The sequence below is a fragment of the Stigmatopora nigra genome, chromosome 1, assembly GCF_051989575.1.
Source record: "Stigmatopora nigra isolate UIUO_SnigA chromosome 1, RoL_Snig_1.1, whole genome shotgun sequence".
In the NCBI taxonomy this organism is placed as follows: Eukaryota; Metazoa; Chordata; class Actinopteri; order Syngnathiformes; family Syngnathidae; genus Stigmatopora; species Stigmatopora nigra.
This window is the reverse complement of record NC_135508.1, coordinates 5,716,400-5,726,568: the sequence shown is the minus strand read 5'-3', so window position 1 is coordinate 5,726,568 and position 10,169 is coordinate 5,716,400. Positions and strand designations below refer to the sequence as shown.

Here is a 10,169-nt window from a genome sequence, read left to right as displayed (position 1 = left end):
GTCGAACGGACGTTTGGTCGAACGGACGTTTGGTCGAACGGACGTTTGGTCGAACGGACGTTTGGTCGAACGGACGTTTGGTCGAACGGACGTTTGGTCAAACGGACATTTGGTCGAACGAACGTTTGGTCGAACGGACGTTTGGTCGAACGGACGTTTGGTCAAACGGACATTTGGTCGACGGACAGTTCTCTCTCTCTCTCTCTCTCTCTCTCTCTCTCTCTCTCTCTCTCTCTCTCTCTCTCTCTCTCTCTCTCTCTTTCTCTCTCTCTCTCTCTCTCATGATTATAATTTTGATAGCAAGAGATTACCTGGTTGATCGCTTTTAACAATAAACTCTCTCTCTCCCTCATGATTATAATTTTGAGAGCGAGCGAATCTGGCGACCAAACATCTGTCGACCGAACGTCCGTCGACGAAACATCTGGTTACGGTTTTTGCCTTCCAAGATGTTCTGAAAAGGATTAATTTCAAATATTTTACATTGGTTAGTCCAAAGTGTCTGTCAGTGAGATCTTCAACTCTATATATGTATGTTAATTCATTCATTTTCTGTGCCTCTTATCCTTAGAAGGGTTGCAAGGGGTGCTGTAACCTATCCCAGCCGACACTCTGAATTGGTTGCCAGCTGACACTCTGAATTGGTAGCCAATGACAGGATACAAGGAGACGGACGACGATTCCCACTCACATTCCTACCTAGGGGCAATTTACAGTGTTGAGCCAGCATAGGATGCATGTTTTTTGGATGTGGTAGGAAACCGGAGTACCCAGAGAAAAGTCATGAAAGACCAGGGACAACATCCAAACTCCACACTCCACAAGGGAAGGGAAACCAATTTGTGTATGATTTAACATGTTTATCAGCCAATACTGTCCCAGTATCACGCTAGTACATTGTAATGTAATGGAAACATTATAAGTGCACGTAATCAGCGTACTTGTGTACTTGACAGATGGGCCGAGTCAGCACAAGATACGATACATATAAAAAAGTGCATCCGTTAACAGTACATATGAAACATAAGCAGAAAAAAGTAGACTTGTACTTGTCTGCAACTGTCCTTCTTTGTTATCGCCTTAAAAGTACTACTTCTTGCACTGTAAAAATGTGAAAGTCTATAACCCCAGTAAGGTGATAAAAGGATTGACAGAGCTTGTCGACCATTCAAGTTCACAATTCTACTTTTCAGGTCCATGCTTTTCCATGCGTGAAATCCCAAAATGTTTCTAAAAGCTTAGTCATCTGCTGACAGAAGCACACGACGTCTTGTATCAAATTTCTCAAATTTTTCATTGTGCGTAATCCAATTTTTTGGGTGCTGATTAAGTATTGATCCCTATACTTTTTAGACATGGTGAAAAATGTTCCCTTGAGTTAGATTATATGAGGCGTTACTGGAGGCAACTCATCATTTTTTTGATTCTAACAATTTGAGTCAAGAGGTGAAATTACTGCATTCATTTCTCTTGTGGCCTCTCAATATTCAAGCCAAGTAATCAGCCAGCTTTTCCCTGATTATCCTTCATTACATTTATTTTCCCACTAGACTAAAAGCCATCAATGTTTTACGATAAACATCTCAAAGAGAAATACCTTGTGACAGTTACTTTATCATATTGGAATGGTTTATTTAAATGAAAACAGTAAATCGAGTCTGAAAATGTCTCCAAAAGTAATAAATGGGTTTTTCTTCACTACTCTTATACAGTACTAAGATACTAAGATAGATTGGGCCTTTTTTTTGAAGACAGTACCTTGTGGATTTTGCCTTATTTTGGTGGTTTGATATATAGCTCTTACCATGAGAACAAACAAGAACAAAGAAGAAGTTGTTGCAATATTAGAATAAGTAGAATAGAGTGTGTTGTGTATTTTTTCCTCTGAAAAAAACAAAGAGTTACTTCAAAGTCCTGCTTTTAAAATGTCAGAAAACAACAGGTTATAAACCGAGAAAGGATGGAAGATGCTGGAAACATTCTTCCTCAAGTTATACTGTGACGATTGCTATAGATATTGCATTTAATCATTTTGCATGCGTTATAGATTTGATCATCATGAAAAAAAAGAGAATTATTTGAACGGTAAAATGACAGCTTCATCATCACTCTTAACCACGATTCCTTATAGCCTCCATTAATTACAGAGGCTCTGCTGCAATTTCCCTTTATATTACCAAAGAGTGAGTCTAATTCAGAGAGTTTAAGATACGTGTGTGGGAATGACTCATCAAACCTTTACGATTATTTTACCAATTACAAAGGAATAAAATCATTTGAAAAGAGAAGAAAAACACAAAAACAAGGATGACGGATACATTTTATTTTTCTTGCTGCTTTTTTAACAATTAACAAACAGAACTACGACTACTATTATGAGTTCAGAGTAAATTAGATTGTTATTAATAGTATTGTTATTGTTTGTCACTTGTTTTGGAGTCATTTTGTCACTTGTTTTGGAGTCACTTTGTCACTTGTTTCGGAGTCACTTCGTCGCTTGTTTCGGAGTCACTTTGTCGCTTGTTTCGGAGTCCTTTTGTCGCTTGTTTTGGAGTCCTTTTGTCGCTTGTTTCGGAGTCACTTCGTCGCTTGTTTCGGAGTCACTTTGTCGCTTGTTTCGGAGTCACTTTGTCACTTGTTTCGGAGTCACTTCGTCGCTTGTTTCGGAGTCACTTTGTCGCTTGTTTCGGAGTCACTTTGTCACTTGTTTCGGAGTCACTTTGTCACTTGTTTTGGAGTCACTTTGTCACTTGTTTTGGAGTCACTTTGTCACTTGTTTTGGAGTCACTTTGTCACTTGTTTTGGAGTCACTTTGCCACTTGTTTTGGAGTCACTTTGTCACTTGTTTTGGAGTCACTTTGTCACTTGTTTCGGAGTCACTTTGTCACTTGTTTCGGAGTCACTTGGTCACTTGTTTCGGAGTCACTCTGTCACTTGTTTCGGAGTCACTCTGTCACTTGTTTCGGAGTCACTTTGTCACTTGTTTTGGAGTCACTTTGTCACTTGTTTTGGAGTCACTATGTCACTGGTTTTGGAATCACTATGTCACTTGTTTTGGAGTCACTTTGTCACTTGTTTTGGAGTCACTTTGTCACTTGTTTTGGAGTCACTTTGTCACTTGTTTTGGAGTCACTTTGTCACTTGTTTTGGAGTCACTTTGTCACTTGTTTTGGAGTCACTTTGTCACTTGTTTTGGAGTCACTTTGTCACTTGTTTTGGAGTCATTTTGTGTCTTGTTTTGGAGTCACTTGTTTTGGAGTCACTTGTTTTGGAGTCACTAGGTTGTTCAAGGCCACCGTGGTCTTTCTTTACGTGACTTGAATAACCTTTTCAGAATCAAGCTTTAGCCTGTAGCCCGGTTATGCAAGGCCATCTGTTTTGTAAGATGAATACCGCATATTTTTTTGCAGGGAGTCTTTTTCTTTTGACTACAGTATGTAATTGTAATGCGTTGGGCAAAACATTTGTGAATCGCTTTTGGACTGAGAAAGAAAATCGAGGCTCACTAAGTGTAATGACAAATTTTAACGTTAGGTGCATTTTATAGATGGTTAAATGTACTGGAATAGTGAGTTTTACAAGAAGGCAAGCGAATATTATCGTGCCATTGCAGACCACACTGCACATTATTGAATTCATTAGACAGGGTCTTTAAATCAATGAAGAAAGCAATTATACAACATATTCCATATTTTTCAAGCTATAAGCATCACCGGAATACAACACACAACATCAATGAATATGTTTGTTTTCATACACGAGGTGCACTTGAAGGCGCATTAGTGCTGCGTGGGTCATTTATTATTTATCTTTTCAGATATTAATAATTGCTCTTTTCATGAATTGCTTTATTTGTTTTATTGTTTCGATTATGAGTTTGATGAATGATAAATGTGTGTCTTTAGCACTGGAGCAGTATAGTACAGTTATCCTCCAACAAAATAGATTTGAAACCCTTAAACACATCCAGAATTCATACATAGTGCATTGGATTACATGTAGTCTGAAAAATATGACAATTGTTCGTATCATCTGTTATTGGGGCTCACACATGGACACAAATAGAGTTAGACAAAATTAGGACTCTCAAAACCACATTGATTGGCTCCCTCCAGGCAAGTAAGTTCTAATTTTCCCAAGTGAACAGGTTTAAAAATATGAGGTTACGACCAATGCTCCCTCTAATTTTTCGTTGGTCTGGGAAGAAAGACAACCTAACCAAGCGAACTGAGTACCAATGTGAGCGACATCATCATTGCTCGCTATGGGCACACCAGTATCACACCTGGCATAAGCAGGTGCAATTCAATCTTCCCTCTATTTTTTCATGTAAAACATGCTGTAAAAAACTAAAAATATAAAAGTGGACAGAGCTACTGCCACTGGCTGCTGAGTAAACAGAGCCAACATGGAGAAAGGGGTAAAAAAATAAATAATAATAATAAAAATAAAAGAAGTTTGGATTTTATTTACTGCGCGCCATATGATTGCTGCTGGGCAGAGAAGACGAGAATAGTGCGCAATTGTATACGTGCGCAGCTTAGAGGGAACATTGGTTACGACTGCAGAAGTTATTAAGTATGACATTGCCACAATTTATGCTATTATCGTAAAAGTTGAATGGAAATTAATTTTGCTATTTTGCTGGGGAAAAAAAGTTTTTCGATTCGACCTGGACAGTAATCCAACCATTAGGAATGTCCAATCCACATTACATTCTTGCAAGTAGACTGGACACTTGATCAGAGAGGACAAACAATGTTTCTAGTCAGGATTACCTGGTGTCCTCAGTAGCAATGCTGTCCACTTCAAATTTGACCTCCATTTGGGTCATTTTTTTGAATGCCATTAAGAAATAAAAGGTCATGTGTCTTGCTATTTATTTTAGTTTTTTAATACACACGCATTGCAGTTACATTACGACTCATTTTAACAGGAAAGGGAACAATGAAGCAATGGTTTGGGCCTTGATACACACAAAACCAAGCGGCCAGTGAGAGACAGACAGCTTGCCTCACAGTTGGTAGAAAAATCCTATTGCCAAGGTTAAGAAAGATCAAAGTCAGCACATGCTTCCAAACAGCATCATACCATTGATATGCATCTGAAAATCTAAATCTGATGAACTGCTGACTTTGTTGAGACTCATAGGAATTGTACTCCTTAATTTCCATTGGCATTCACAGCTGGTATCTCGGGTTTAGTGGACACAACGATGCATGGTGAAATTTAATGAACAATTTATATAATAATTGCATTTGTGATATGAAAAGCACATGATTGTTTTGTTTTTTTCAGTTTATTGTTTTCTATGAACACAATATTAAACACAATCCACAGAGATTGCGAAATGCTAATATGGCTAGAATGAAAGTAGTCTCCAAGCAGCATTCTGTCATAATAAATCGCTCTCTACTGACTCAAGCATAGTACTTTATGGATTAATACTTAATGCTTATTGCAGTCTTAAAATGTAAATCAGCTCTAATTCACATAGACACACTTGGGTGGATACAGAACATATTGGCCACAGTGGACCGTGGTTTGCTCATGACTCTTGATTTAGCACAATAACACACTCAATCAAATCATCCATTCATGCATTAAAACTTATTTGTAACCCTGTTTTTATCCATTGATTTATAACAGCAAGACTTAAAATTAGTAGCTTACCACAACTGTCCTGATCAGTCTAAATCAGGGGTAGGCAAAATGGTCCTTGAGGGCTGTTGTGGGTTTTGCAGGTTTTTGTTGCAACCAATCCAGCAAATACACTTCAACCAATGATATTTCTGGAGAAAACAAGAAGCACCTGACTGCAATCCACTGATTGCACTTGTAGGACACTAGATTGGATTGGATAACTTTATTCATCCCGTATTTGGGATATTTCGTTGTCAGAGTAGCAAGAGGGTGAGGATGCTGAAAAAGGAAAGGCATTTTAGACATAAATAGATAGTTAATAAGTCAGTTAATAGATAAATACATGAATAAATATATAAATAAATAAGTGTTGCTGAAATATGTCTATTTATATAAAATACATTTATATACATATATTTCTATAATATATATACAAATATTTTTATAAAATACATATATATATACATATATTTATATAAAATACATATATATACATATATTTATATAAAATACATATATATACCTATATTTCTATAAAATACATATATACATATATTTATATAAAATACATATATACATATATTTATATAAAATACATATATATAAACATATATTTATATAAAATACATATATATACCTATATTTCTATAAAATACATATATATACCTATATTTCTATAAAATACATATATACTTATATTTATATAATATATATATATATACCTATTTTTATATAATATACATATATATACATATATTTATATAAAATACATATATACATATATTTATATAAAATACATATATATACATATATTTTTATAAAATACGTATATATATATATATATAAATATATTTATATAAAATACATATATATATACATATATCTATATAAAATACATATATATATACATATATCTATATAAAATACATATATACATATATTTATGTAAAATACATATATATATATACATATATTTATATAAAATACATGTATATAAAAAATGTCTCCTCTTTATTGGTTAGAAAGAAAAACTACACTGACTGTGGCCCATTGTGGAATAGTTTTCCCACCCCTGCTCTAAATGTACATGAATATATCCAACAACGCATTTGTTTGGCCATTTGTTTAGTTTTCAGTCTAGTATTTGAACATTTTCTCTTCACTAAGTCAAAGTCCAGAGCTTGATGTTTCACAGTTAGACTTTCCTTTGTATATAAATTAAAGACAGAGGATGTTCATTAATGAAAAGACTACATACAGTGCATGATCTCATTTTATTCACCCCTGAAGACTTACCGCTCATGCGTAACAGTCTAAAAGCAAGAGGACAAAACGTGACTAGGGCATCTGATTCATTGGACTGGACAGTCAAACTGAGAGCATGCAAACATGGGTCAAAACACTCAGGAACCCCTCCCGCAGGCTGGAACATGCAGCTCAAGGTGGAGAACTCATTGAGGAACATTATAATGAGGTTTGTCACTCTCATCACAACCATTCTGCTTGAGTAGAGAACAAGAGGGTTGCAAGTAGATTTATACTCAATGGAGCAGAATAATGGTGGAAGGGCCAAGAATTGAAAGATTTCTACTGCACGCTAACATGGCTGCTTATTAAATTAAAACTAATAATGAAGGGAAAAATCATTTAGACAATTATTTATTTCAGAAATGTAAGTCAAAACCTTTATGATAAATTGCAGTACAAAACAAAGCAAAGGAGATAATATTGTTACTTCGTGCTGCACAAAATTTATTTCAATTTCCCCTAGATCTGCTCCAATTACTAAGTGCTTATGAAATTGATCACAAGAAAATAGAAGATCCCCTATATTTACCATTAATTTTGAACATTTAAATATACACTTGCTTTGGACAAATAGCTCAAAGTAAACAATGGCAAATAAGATAATAAGCAATACATAAAAAATATGTATTTTGTGAAATGAAGTGTCTTTAATATTAATGATAAATTAGTTTTTTTATTCTTTCACACATTTCCATATTGTTTGAAGCATTCATTCTTTTACTGAACTGTTTTATCCTCATTAGGGGGTGCTGGAGCCGACACAGAAGTCACTTCTTTCAAGCAATGTATCACAATTCCAAATTTCAAAATATATCTCTGACATAGTTTTTTTTCAAAATGGGCCATGCCATATAGTAGTCAATTACAATGATATATTGAATTAGGGAAAAGATAAGACCCCTCAAAAAATGTCTAATTTGTCTCTAATCTATATCATGGAACTATCTGTTGGTCTGATAATTAACGGGATTAGTTCCCTCAATGGAATGACTTCAGAGTATCAAAAAAATGAGACATGACAGACATGACAATTTCATCAAGACAAATTAAAAAGTTAAAAGTTTGAGCTAGTTAACCCTCTTATTTCACTACAATTAGGCACAAAGATGACCTAATGATCTTTCCCTTCGCACTCACAGTGGCAACTTGCAATAACTTTACAATTTCTACTTAACATCAATAACTAATGTGCATATTAAAAAAGTATGGCACCCTCATGTACTATACATGTTTCCCCTTTTTTCCCTTCTAGGAAAATCTTCACTGGAAAACCTCAGTTTTTTTAAGAGCATCTGAATCTTCACTGATAATTCATGCATTGACTAAAGAATATATTGATATTAGTGTTTTGGACCATTGTGTGGAGGGCAATAATAAAAAAATGTCCATGTAAAAATATTGCGTTAATAAATAGTGGGCCCACATTTCATTGGAGTGAATTGGCAAAGATTTTCATATCTATTTATTATTATATTATAATATATTCTCGATAGAAAGCCTCTAGTCCCCAGAAGGAGACCAACGCACTAATCACTCGCCCACCGGGCCGCCTAGATAATACAATAGAAAACATTTCACCGTTTTAGTGTTAAGTACATACCTCTATACATGCTCATTCATAGTTTTTCTTCTTTGTGTAAGATGTAAACAGTCATGAAAAGAAAGAAAACACATTGAATGAAGCCGATGAGAGTACTTTTAGTATATAAATTGAACAATTGAATGGTGCATGTACCAAGGAGTACAAACATTCTATTTTCTAATGTCTTGCTTTGTTGTTGAGATGACACAAGAATGTGTCTCTTCTGATAACATGGTAATTGTGATCTGGAAACAATATATAAGCACCATATTGTTTTTTAAAGGAGCAGTTAGACCAAAGGTGTCAGACTCGGGTTGGTTCGCGGGCCGCTTTGACGTCAACTTGATTTCACGTGGACCGGACCATTTTAGATATAATATTTAGATTTTTTTATATGAATGGATTAAAAGAACTGGATTAAAAGCCCTGAATATTCAATTTTTTATAGATCTAAAACAATGTTTATTTTAGCTTTTTTTAAATATACTTTTTGATTTTACAAAATGATTTTGAACTAAAAACACATAAAAATGAATTAAAAAATGACAATAATTGATTTAAAAAGGGAGAAATCAGGAAATGTAATATACATCTACACTCCTAATTTTAATTTGATCCTAAAACAGAAAATCGGCACTCATGATTTACTTTCCCGGGCCAAAAAAAAATGATGCGGCGGGCCAGATTTGGCCCCCGCGCCACCACTTTGACACATGTGAGTTTGAATATTTGCCCGGATCACATTGACAAGAATCTTCTAGACACTCAAATGTGTCCCTTCAAACAGTGGTTGTGTTTGTTTAAAACCATATCTGGGACTGTGTCAATGCCCATTTTAAATATTCAAACTAAATGTTGACATAAGAACTAGACAAGATGCCTTGCCAACATGGTGGGCATCCACTAGCTTTTTAAAAGGTGTTATTCCACCCATCTGCTGTCCAAACTGCATTGAATAAAAAAAAAGTGTCAACTTGCCCAAGGTTAGTCAGGTTTCAGAACAACGTGCCGTAGGCTCTATTAGAATGTCTCTATGGATAAACAATTCAAACTCATTATATTCCACAAAAGCAGTCATTCAAATGCCTACTGGAAAGCATTTGATTGGATTGAGTGTTAGTTCCAAGGAAATTGTCACGACTTCATTGATTGAGTCAATTTGATTCACCACTCATTGTGAAATGGGTGGTGGTGATGGTGGGGGGGGTGTCTGGAGAAGGTTTCTCTAGGTACATGTTAAAGTGCGAGTGAAAGGACAAACATCTATTATTTAACTCCTAGACTCACCAATGAGTCTGAGAATGAGGTGGTTTAATTCACTGGGAAACAGGCTTACAGCTGTCATGTATCAATAGATGTTAATTATGTCTGCTCCTAGTGAAGTCTGGCTCTCATTCCTCCAGCATGGAATCCAATATGTTGAATGTCAATACGACTTCACGCAAGAAACTATATGTGTGTGTGTGTCTGTTTGTCTCAGTTGAACAATTAAGGCTACACCCTTAACCCTAATATAATGGTGTAAGCCACCTATCGTTTGCAGCAATTCTGGTTCATCTGGATTCTTTGTCAACAGAGCTATCGATTGAAGCAATGGATCAGTGTCACTTGGTGTCTGCTCACCTTGAATAATGTA

The 10,169-nt window shown here is 35.3% G+C and overlaps 1 long non-coding RNA gene across 1 annotated transcript; it reads left to right on the top strand.

Moving 5' to 3' along the window:
* Positions 1 to 6,997: 6,997 nt before the first annotated feature.
* Positions 6,998 to 8,234, top strand: LOC144211108 (uncharacterized). Its single transcript, XR_013329536.1, has 3 exons — positions 6,998 to 7,085; positions 7,695 to 7,736; positions 8,204 to 8,234. It is a non-coding gene; the product is annotated as an uncharacterized LOC144211108 (long non-coding RNA).
* Positions 8,235 to 10,169: the final 1,935 nt, after the last annotated feature.